This window comes from Hypanus sabinus, chromosome 21 (genome assembly GCF_030144855.1).
Source record: "Hypanus sabinus isolate sHypSab1 chromosome 21, sHypSab1.hap1, whole genome shotgun sequence".
Lineage (NCBI taxonomy): Eukaryota > Metazoa > Chordata > Chondrichthyes > Myliobatiformes > Dasyatidae > Hypanus > Hypanus sabinus.
The window spans coordinates 26,276,425-26,287,979 of NC_082726.1; the positions used below are offsets into that span (position 1 = coordinate 26,276,425).

Genomic DNA, 11,555 nt, shown 5'->3' on the forward strand with positions numbered 1-11,555 from the left:
ATCATCAGCATGGTATCTCAGCTCTGCCTAGCCAGAGTCATGGGTACAGAGAGAGTAGAGCAGTTGGCCAAGCACACACCCAAGGTGCACCAGTGTTGATCATCAGTGAAGAGCAGATATTATCACCAATCCACATATATTGTGGTCTTCTGGTTAGGAAGTCAAAGATCCAGTTGCAGAGAGAGGTACAGAGGCCCAGGTTCTATAACTCCTCAATCAGGATTGTGGGAATGATGGTGTTAAATGCTGAGCTACAGTCAATGAACAGCATCCCGATACAGGTGTTCATATTGTCCAGGTGGTCTAAAGCCACGTGAAGAGCCACTGAGACTGCATCTGCCACTGACATATTATGGCAATAGGCAAATTGCAATGGGTCCAGGTCCTTACTAAGTTAAGAATTCAGTCCAGTCATGACCAACCTGTCAAAGCATTTCATCACTATACATGAGAGTGCTACCGGGCAATAGTCATTAAGGCAGCTCACATTATTCTTCTTAGGTACTGGTATAATTGTTGCCTTTTTGAAGTAAGAGGGAACTTCTGCCTGTAGCAGAAAGAGGTTCATAATGTCCTTGAATACTCCAACCAGTTGATTGGCACAAGTTTTCAGAGCTTTACCAGTTACTCCATTGGTATCTTCTGCCCTGCGAGGGTTCACCCTCTTTAAAGGCAGCCTAGCATCGGTCTCTGAGATTGAGATCACAGGGTCACCAACTGCAGCAGGGATCTTCACAACTGTAGTTATATTTGCCCTTTCAAAGCGGGCATAGAAGGCATTGAGTTCATCTGGTAGTGAAGTATCACTGCCATTCATGCTATTGAGTTTCACTTTGTAGAAAGTAAAGTCTTACAAACCCTGCCAGAGTTGTCGGACATCCAATGTCACTAACGAAGGGTCTGGGCCAGAAACATTGATTGTTTACCCTTTTCCATAGATACTGCCTGGCCTGCTGAGTTCTTTCAGCATTTTGTGTGTATTACTTTGATTTCTAGCATTTGCAGATTTTCTCTTGTAAGTAGTCCTATTAGAGACGGAATTGCACTCTACTTCACTTCAGGGAGGAAGATGGGCAAGTTGGAGAGGTTTTGGAAAAAGTGACTCTAGTTCAGTAAGGTTCAAGATAGTCAATGGAAAAAGATGAGGTTAGTTGTCGAATTAAGGTCTTCAACTGGGGGGGGGGGGGGGCGTTAAGGCCAATTTCAAACAGCACAAAGCAGGACCTGGACAAAGTAGATTGTGAGCAGCTATCAGAAGGATACCGACAGCTGAAAAAATGGGTGGCGTTTACAGGCTGGATAGTAAAAGCTCAAAGTCAGCTGTAAGGCTCAGCAGCAAAGATAAGAAGAGTAGGGATCTTGGTTAACAAAGGCCATGGAACATTTCATCCGAAGTAAGTAGTAAACACTAACAGAATAGATGTTTGCTCTCCAGCGATTCTTTGATGTTTAGGAGATATAGAGTTGTAAGATAAAGTTTGTGAACCCTTTTCAATTACCTGGTTTTCTGCATTAATTATTCATAAAATGTGGTCTGATCTTCATCCAAGTCAAAATTACACACTTCTTTTCATCAATACTGAGTACAACATTTAAACAATCACAGTCAATGAGATGTGAGATTGGACACATGATTTGTAGAGGTTGCCCTGTCCTACAATAAAGACACAAAGTGAGGTTACTGACAGAGCCTGCTCTTCTTAAGAAAGGTCTGTTTATGTGCACCATGCTACAATCAAAAATTTCAGAGGACCTTAGAAGAGGAATTGTAGAAATGTATCAAGCTGGAAAAGTCTACAAAAGAATTTTTAAAAACCTAAGTGTTCATCAGTCCACAGCAAGATAAGCTGTCTACAAATGGAGGAAATCAGTATTGTTGCTACTCTCCCTGGGAGTGAGCATCCCGGAAAAATCTCACTAAGGGTACAACATGCAGTGTTGGAGGAGGTGAAAAAGTACCCAAAGGTGACAGCAAAGGACCTGCAGAAATCTCTAAAATTTGCTAAAGTCTCTGCTCACGTGTCTACTTTAAGAAAACCACAGAACAAGAACGGTGTTTATGGAAAGACACCACTGTCCAAAAAAAAAATGATAACATTGCTGCATGTCTTAAGTTTGAAAAAGACCATCTGAATGTTCCACAATCCATCTGGGACATTGTTCTGTGGATAGGCAAAACAAAAGTTGAACTTTTTGGCAGAAATGCACACTGCTATGCTTAGAGGAAAAAGGGCATTGCACAGCTCCCCCAAAACCTTATCCCAACTGTGAAGCATGGTGGAAGGAGCATCATGGTTTGGGGCTGCTTTGCTGCCTCAGGGTCAGAACAATTTGCAAACCTCCAATTAAGGTAACATTGAATTCAAAATTATATCAAGATATTTCACAGGAAAATGTTGGTAGCAGTCTGTCACCTGAAGCTTAATAGAGTTGGATGATGCAACAAGGCAAAGATCTGAAATACAAGAGTAAATCAACAACAGAATGGTTTTTAAAAAAATGTTATTGAATGGTCAAGTCAGAGTTCAGACCTTAACGCAACTGAGATGCTGTGGCATCACCAAAGAGATAACCTCTGTGGGAGTGACCTCCTCTCGGTGACACTGACCGTGGGAGTGACCTCCTCATGGTGACATTGACTGTGGGAGTGACCTCCCCTTGGTTCATGCAAGCTATCCCAGAAATATTCAGGAACCGAAATAGTTTTCCATGGAGGAATGATCTAAAATTCCTCCTCACCATTATGCACGTCTGATCAGCAGCTACAGGAGATGTTTGGTGGAGGTTATTGCTGCTAAAGGAGGTTCTACAAGTTATTAAATACAAGGAATCACATACTTTTTCCAGTCTGGACTGAATGATTGAACAATGTGTTCAATAAAGACATGAAACATACAATTGTTTGTATTATTAGTTTAGGCTGATTGTGTTTGTCTATTATAGTAATTTACATGAAGATCCAGAACAAATTTTAAGAGTAATTAATGTAGAAAACCAGGTAATTGACAGAGGATTCACAAACTTTTTGTAGCAACTGTAGGTGAGAACTTAAGAATCAGGAGGTCAAGAATACATGAAGCTGTCTTTTTCAATACTCACTAGCTACAACATGGTGCTAGATTCTTTGTATGTTAAAGAATAAAACAAATAACTGCAGGTCAGTGTGCCTAATATAGGTCACAAGAAAATTATTGTTAAAGATGGATAGAAGGACTGATAGAAGGATTAGAATGGAGATGAGAAAGTTAGTTGGAATGGTGATGTTAATATGTAGTTCAGCATCTTAAAGGGTAGAGGCAGAGCAAAAGTAGCATCACATTTTTAAAGATACCAACATGAATCCTGAAGGCCATGGACCAAGAGCCAAAAATATTGACTTTAATGGTTCTTTTGGGCTGGGATAGACCTTATGCTACATAGTTAAAGCAAAATCACTTCATGGCACCCAAGTGAAAAGAATCTTTTGTAAAAGAAAACAAAGCAAAATGCAGATAGTTAAGACTAGCCTATGTGTAGTAATGACCACTATAATCAATAGAAATCCAGATAACCACATTGGGGTAGCTCTAAACTGAGGGGAAGGTTTAGATTATAATCCTGAATAAAAAGTAGGAGCTTCTAAAAGAATATATTAATAAAGTGTGATGATCAAACAGTCATTGGTGTAAAGACATAGTCAAGATTTCACAATAAACCACTGCAGCAATAGATAAAATTGAAAATCTATTACCTCCAAAAGTACTTTATGCCAACTGTAAACACATGCATTTCAAAGCACCTATCCGGTGCTGAATTACTTCCTTCCAAATAGTGAACCGGCTGAACTGAAATTAAACTTTGCTTTTAGTTACCACAGCAAGATGAAACATGTATTTATACAAGAAAATACAATTTAAATGAACATATCGGTATCTATCCACTTTGTTGAGCACCTCCACTCAATCTACAAAAAGCAGGATTTCCTGGTGGCCAACCATTTTAATTCCTATCCTCATTCCTGTTCTGACATGTTGGTCCATGGCGTCCTCTTCTGCCACGAGGAGGACATTCAGGTTGGAGGAGCAATAACTCATGTTCCATTGAGGTGGTCTTCAACCTGATGGCATGAACATCAATTTCTCTAACCTCTGGTAATTATTCCCTCCCCCCCTTACCCTTCTTCAATTCCCAATTCTGGCCTCTTACCTCTTCTCCTCACCTATCATCTCCCCACTGCTGCCCTCCCCATTCCCTTTCTCCAATGGCCCCATCTCCTATCAAGATTCCTTCTCCGGCTCTCATCTTTTCCACCTCACCTCCCAGCTTCTTACTTCATCCTCTCCCCACCTACCTGGCTTCACCCATCACATTCTAGCTTGTTCTCCTTCCACCCCTTCACCTTTTTTTTCCCCTAACATCTTCCCCCTCCTTTCCAGTGCTGATGAAGAGACTTTACCAACATGTCAAGGGTTTATTCATTACCATAGATGCTGGCTGATCCTCCAGCATTTTATGTGCATTGCTTTGAAAATCTGCTCTATTGGGTTGTGTACAGAGAACATGAACTAGTGATTACAGGAATTCTATTCACAATTGATTTTGAATGGCATTATACATGTCACAATTACTGAAATAATTTCATATCTTTTTTACTTAGATTTTGAAAATTCGTAAAAGTATGTTTTTGGTTATATTTATATGCTTAGCTTCACACAAACTTTAATTACGTGATGGCATGACAGCAAGTTTTCACGCACCAAATTATTTAAAAATTTACATCTGCAAATTAGGAAATAAGTAATTGCTGACTGATAAATTTGCCAAATCCTTTGGTCACTTAGTAGGCAATTTTATATCACAATTTTAGAATACATAATAGCACCTGAAAATATCCCCAAATTGTATGTGTTGTTCGTCAGCCCAGAAAACACCTTAGAGCAGAACACCTGTATTTAAAGTTTACATTCATAACAATCCTGGAAATTTTAATTTATAGATTGTGGAGATGTAAACAGTATCTAAATGCTAAACATTTTAAAAGCACTGAGATGTGGCAGAATTTCACCTGCAAACATTATCAATAATATGATATTCTGCAAAGATTACACAGGAAATACAAAGTTGAGGGAAGTGGGTATGGATGTGGGTCTAACAACATGGGGTGTTCTGAACAATGGGTTGACAGAGCAAATATTAAGACATTCTCCCTTGGAGAGGGATTAAATATTCTAAAAAATATATATGATACCCATCTAATTCATTACTTTTATACTTCATTTAGAGTTTAAGATTTGGTATGTCAACAAAGACTAACAAATTTCTACAGATATACCATGGATAGCATTCTGATTGATTACATCACACCTGTTATGGTGCCTCTAATGCACAGGACATGTCCTCTTTACTGCCATTGGGGAGGAGGTACAAGAGCTTAAAGATGCACATTCAAAATTTTAGTAGCAGCTTCTTGGCCTCTGCCATCAGATTTCTGTACAGTCCATGAACATTAAAAGGAAAAGTCAGGTACACTTTTTTTTGGTAATTTACTAGTAACTTTTTAATGTTTTGCACAGTACTGCCATCACAAAACAACTGATTTGATGCCATATAATATTTCAGTGATAAACCCAATTGAGATTATGTGCAAGAGAAATAAACATACCCAGTCAAAAACCACTGTGAAATATTTTCTACTATACACTTCAATGCTCACTTTGTGCTGTAGGAGTTCTACAGAAAATAGGATTTACTTGATCTGAATCACTAAATATATTGAAAGCTCCATACACTGAAAGTCTGTTGACCATATTATTGTAAATGGCTGTGTTGGATTTCAATATTTCTGAGAAATTACACTACAAGTATCACATGAAATTGTTTTGTGTTTCTGCTTCCCCTCTTCTCTGGATGCATGTTTCCAGTACAGGTAGTCCCCAAGTTACGAACGTCCAACTTACGGACAACTTGTATTTACCAACCAAGGAAGGAGAACACTGTCCGCCATTTTAAGTTGTTGCCATTGACACTGTGTTGAGTGTTTGTATTTGGCTTAAATTTTTCTTAGTAAGATTCACCCTGACCCTGGCCCCCTACCCCCCCACCCCCACCCCCGTTCCAGTCAGCTGGTGGCGCAGTGAGATCAGTGCGTTCGATCCAGTGACAGACCGCTCCCATGCCAGGTTGATGTCGATCCAGTGACTCCCGTACCATCCGTGCCGGGTTGATGTCGAGCTCGCAACTCGACCTTATAAAAAATAAAACACTGCCATCTCCAGTTCAAATACCAACACAGAATATTGTGGAGGATCAAATACCCAAACCCAGCACAGCCCCCACTTGTCCCATTTAGCTTGTCTCAGTGTGGCGGTCCTTAGGACCCAGCAGACCTAGGGAGCCGGCGGAGGTCGGGACCCACTGCCCGCAGTGTTTCTGTTCTATTGACGGGAAGCGATTGCAATTGAAAATAAAGTGGAAATAATAAAGCATTTGGAAAGAGGTGAAACACCATCAGTCATTGGAAAAGCGTTAGGCTACAGTTGGTCAACAACTGGAAAAATTTTAAAGGATAACGGATAAAGAGAGAATAATGGAGCATGAGAAATGCCCTGCCCCAATGAAAGCTACAATTATTACTAAGCAACGCAGCGGTTTAATTATTGGAATACATACGTTTCTTAAGGTTTTATATGCATAGAAAGGTAAAATATATACTATATACTAACACAAATGTTTGACAAACTGATGCTAAATAACACCAGATGTACTTGTTCTGACTTACCTACAAATCCGACTTAAAGATGGACTCAGGAATGGAACTCGTATGTAACCCAGGCACTGCCTGTATAATAAACAGTTTACAGCAAGTCATATGTCCCAATCCAACCGCATTGGTTGATACAAATCATTAAATACTCAGGTAAAGTAAATACTAAATAGTGATGGACTGATATCAGAACCACCTTCAAAGGGCAAATATGATTCACAGGAGAATAAAAGTCAGATAATAAATGGTACAACTGAAGTCCAGCGCAAAAAAAATGCGAAAAATGCAGGCTTAGTTTGATTTAATATCATTCTTATGCTCTAGTACAAAAATTTGTGTTTGACTGGTGTTATGAAAGGTAAGAAATATTTTGTCTGTTTTGAGAAAATTAAAAACTCCACACGACACGCTGGCTCTTGACGTGCTACCAGAGCTTGTGTTCCAGAAAACAGACTGGGCCTGGGGCTGCAAGAATCAAGCTGTTACAATGAGCAGATGGTCAACACAGCAGGGCCAAAAACACAGTTATTTTGTATGTAATTAGATCCTGCACATCAAAAAGAATTACAGAATTTGTAATTAGTTGCTTCTTGAGCTTTTGGAATGCCCATAAGCAATAATGTGGAGAGGATACGGTGAAGTGGGCTGGTTAAGCACAATCAGCAAGTTCAAAGTTAAAAATCTAGAAACGATCGTCATTTTATGGACCAAACCTCTTATTTATCCCTAGCCAGCAGTTCTGTAGGGAGATACTGACAAAATTCTTCTTGTGGGTCAGCTCATCTTTCTGAACACACACAGATATGCAGAAGTCACATAAAATGCAGGCAAGATGCAGGCAGCACATCTAAACCTACACTTTGCGGACAGATTTACCAAGTCCAGGGATTGGATGATTCAACTGTAATCCAGCACAACGCAACACTCAAAATAAATATAACAATGATCAAAAGAATTAAAATAGGTGAAGTGCCTTCGTCTCTAGGCATCAACTCTTGCACTTCCCACAGATGGGGCTTGACCTGCTGTGTTTTCACCGAATTTTCTGTTTTCATTTTAGTATTAAATGTAATTTGCTTCAGAAGCCACTCACAACCATATCAAGTAGATGCTATAGGTCAAAAAGTCCCTTGTGCCAGTGGTAACTACATCCATTTAATTGCAGGATGACCTTGAAATGAAAACTAATATGGATCATTCTGAGGTGCTGAATAAACTTTGCAGAAGCAGCAGTGTTAACATAACACTCCTCCGTTTTGTAATTATCAGATATCCAAAGAACCAGACTATCTTTATGAAGAAAAGCTTGAATAAAAGCAGGCAAATGCTTTCAGGATTCACCCATTATTGTCAAAAGAAAACTTAAAACACAAAAGATTCTGCAGATGCTAGAAATCTTGAGCCATAGACAAAATGCTGAAGAATTCAAAAGTCAAGCAGCATCCATGGAATGGAATAAATACTTGATGTTTTGAGCCGAGACCTTCATCAGGACTAGAAAACAAAGGGGCAGAAGCTAGATTAAGGTGATGGGTGAGGAGAAGGATAGGTGATAGGTGAAGTCAGATAAGGGAAAATGGAGGGGAGCATGAAGTGAGAAGCTGGGAGGTAATAGGTGGAAGAAGGAATCACAGTAGGCAAGGATAGTGAATATGGAAGAAAAGGAAGGAGGGAGGGCACCTTAAGGAAGTGATGGGTGGGTGAGAAGAGAGGAACCAGAATGGGGAATGGAAAGAGGAGAGGGGGAGAAAATTTATTTGTTATGACTGATATTAAAACTTCAGTATTATGACTTCATATTTCATATGAGCTGCCTCTGATGCTCCCGCCTATTCATCAGTCTTAAAAGTTGCAGTTCCGCCCAATACATGACCATATTGCTGCTCAGAATAAAATGAAGAATAAAATTCAATTCATGAGGTTCTATATGTACAAGCAGCAGCTTTCAATGTAATTTACTGCACTTATCACAAACAGTGAACAGAAGCAATACAAGGATCATTCATCAAGTTTAAAGTAAATCTATTATCAAAGTACATACATGTCATCATACACTACCCTGAGATACATTTTCCTGCAGGCATTCACAATAGATACAAAGAAACAGAACAGAATCAATGAAACATTGCAAAGACGGACAAATAACTAGCGTGCAAAAGACAAATTCCGCAAATACAAAAAAAGCAGATAATAGTAATAATAAGTAATAAATGGACTCATTTGAAAAGCAAGTCCTTTAGGATTGTGGGATCAGTCCAGTCAACTCACAAAGTCAGATTGTAAAAGACTGACAGACTGTAAAGCTAAATTCTAAAAAGATAAATTAAGTGTTTGGCAAACTATTTCGGGGGGGGGGAGTGCAATGTACAAAAGTAACCGCACTGAACAAAGCCATTCCATGCTATTACCTGTTGATGACAGTTGTGAAGAAAGCAAACATTTCTTTAGCTTACAACCAAAACAAATTCATTCAAGACAAAGAACTTCTAATTGCACCCTTCCTCCATCATATTGGACAAATCCTGTATTGTCTAAGACAAGTACTTCTTTTCATTCAGCATGGACAATGCTAGAGATTATTTAGGAATTAAATAGCCTGCAATACATACAACAAATTAATAATTCACAAAGTAGTTGGCTGTATTATAGTTATTAGTTAGCTATTTATGGACATATTCTCATATTAACACTGCAAGTACAAACCGCACCAGTGATGATTTGCTCCAGCATGAAACCAAAGAAACATTTTACCTTCAAGTATGAAATTTGCATTCCTATATATTGAACTGCTAATTGATCAGGGAGAGGTTGATGCTGCAGAACAAGAGATGTTGTGCATAGTTTTAACATGAAAAAAGCATACTTCACAGCTAACTTTTCCTGCCTGCAACTCAGGCACAAGAAACAAAAGGCAACCAGCAAGCTGGAAAACCTACAGAATTCTAATGACACTCTGATGAGCCACAGTTGTACATTAATGACCAATCTCACTCTCCCAATTCAGCAAGCTGAGAACTGAAGCTGCAGAAACTGCAGTCGATATACTTGAAATATACAACGAGGAAATTACAACACAAAAGCATTCTGATCATAGCTGATGTTATTCTATTCAGCAAAAAATTTAACTATATATCTTTACTGAAGAAAAATCTACTGGAAAAAAAAATAGGTCAGCCAGTTTGTGGAGAGAAAAGTAGAATTAAACAATCACTACTAACTTTTGCTTTCCTAGATGCTTTGCATGAACTGCTTTGAATTGTCAATACATTTTGCCAAGATCAGCTGGAGAAAACAGTTAGTCTAGCTAGTACTGAATATGAGACTACAGTTTTTAAAAAATCAATCATCTGATTGAGATGACATCATGATGTTAGAGCTTCACAGGGCTCCAAGCATCTCAGATTTAAATGCCAGTTTGACAGTTAAAATATGCAATTTTGCACCTGAAAATAATAATATATGCAGTTATATGACAATTCACAACACCAAAATGTGAATGAATGCTCTATCAATGCTTTCTTCTGTTAAGACTGAAACCAAGCAAAGCTATCATTACAATAAATCCCTGCTATAATCCAGTATTCTCAAATGCAATGTTAATTCTCATTTACATATTCCAATCTTGTATATAATTAATCTATACCCACATTGATAGTAATAACTTTCAAGGAAATGTTTAATATTACATAATTTACCACTTATCAGTCATCTGCTTTAAGCTGTGACTTCTACCCATACCAATGTAAAATTTACCGAATTTACTCTCCAGTGCTGTGATTTCCAATACAATAAATCCCCCCAGTTCCATTCACTATACAGCACATTTTTGATTTGCAATATATGCACGTTTACCTTCCAATTAATTTTAACTGAAATAAAACTACTGGGCCTCAACGACATTGCATAAAATTGACTGACACCTGCACATCAAACTTTAAATGCTGTGGTTTAAAAAAAATCTGATTTCAATCTCTCCTAGTGCACATCCGTGATTCGAATCTGCGTTAATGCAAGGTTATCCTGGTCGTCCTATCCAGCTTGCCGGCATTGCATAACGTCCTTTCCCTCAATAGGACTTCTGCACCTTCCCTGCAGTGCTGGTTGCTAGGCCGGTTGCTAGCCAGACCCAATCACGGGGCTCTACCTTACCGTAAAGCTGCTGCTTGTAGGTGTTTCAGGAGAGGTGGAAGCGAGAAAGAAACGCAGCCCCTGAGCTGTGCTATTTCATCCTACTCTTCCTTATTAATCCAGACTCTTCTACCGCGGGCTGTCCCGCTGCCTCTCTCGGCGCCCGACTTGAACGGAGGCGTCTTTTCCAGTGGCGGCAACTCTCGCGAGAACAAAGGCACCTTCCCTGCTCCTCCCGCGAGATCTGCCAGCATCAGTACCAGTCACTCGTCGGTCACCATGGCAACCTCAGCCCTCTCCACCGGGATAATTACTTGGCCAGGTAGGAAGGTATCTATGAACTCTAAGGAGGCTGTCACACGTTCCCCACACCGAGTCAAGCCAATAAGGAAACTTGTAAAATTGCCTCCTTTGAGAAATGTGCAACTGGGGAAAAGTATGAGGCAAGTCAGGGTTACCATACCAACCAATATGCCCCTCTGAGGCTACTCCCATTTAGCCATATCACTCTAAACCTTTCCCATCCATGTACCCACTCCTTGCCTCTTTAATTTTGTTATTGTATCTACCTCAACCACTTCTCTGACAGCTAAATCCATCTATTCAAGATTCATGATAGTGTAATCTAATTTCCTGAACACAAGTGTAAAGGAGAACAGAATAATTGTGACTTCAGATCTGATGC

General features: G+C 39.3%; 1 long non-coding RNA gene across 1 annotated transcript in view; it reads right to left on the bottom strand.

Annotated features, from left to right (window-relative positions):
• Positions 1-11,063, bottom strand: part of LOC132378895 (uncharacterized) — a 36,112-nt gene extending 25,049 nt beyond the window's left edge. Inside the window, exon 1 of the long non-coding RNA XR_009507219.1 lies at positions 10,892-11,063. This is a non-coding gene — a long non-coding RNA (uncharacterized LOC132378895). The remainder of the gene's footprint in view (positions 1-10,891) is intronic.
• Positions 11,064-11,555: the final 492 nt, after the last annotated feature.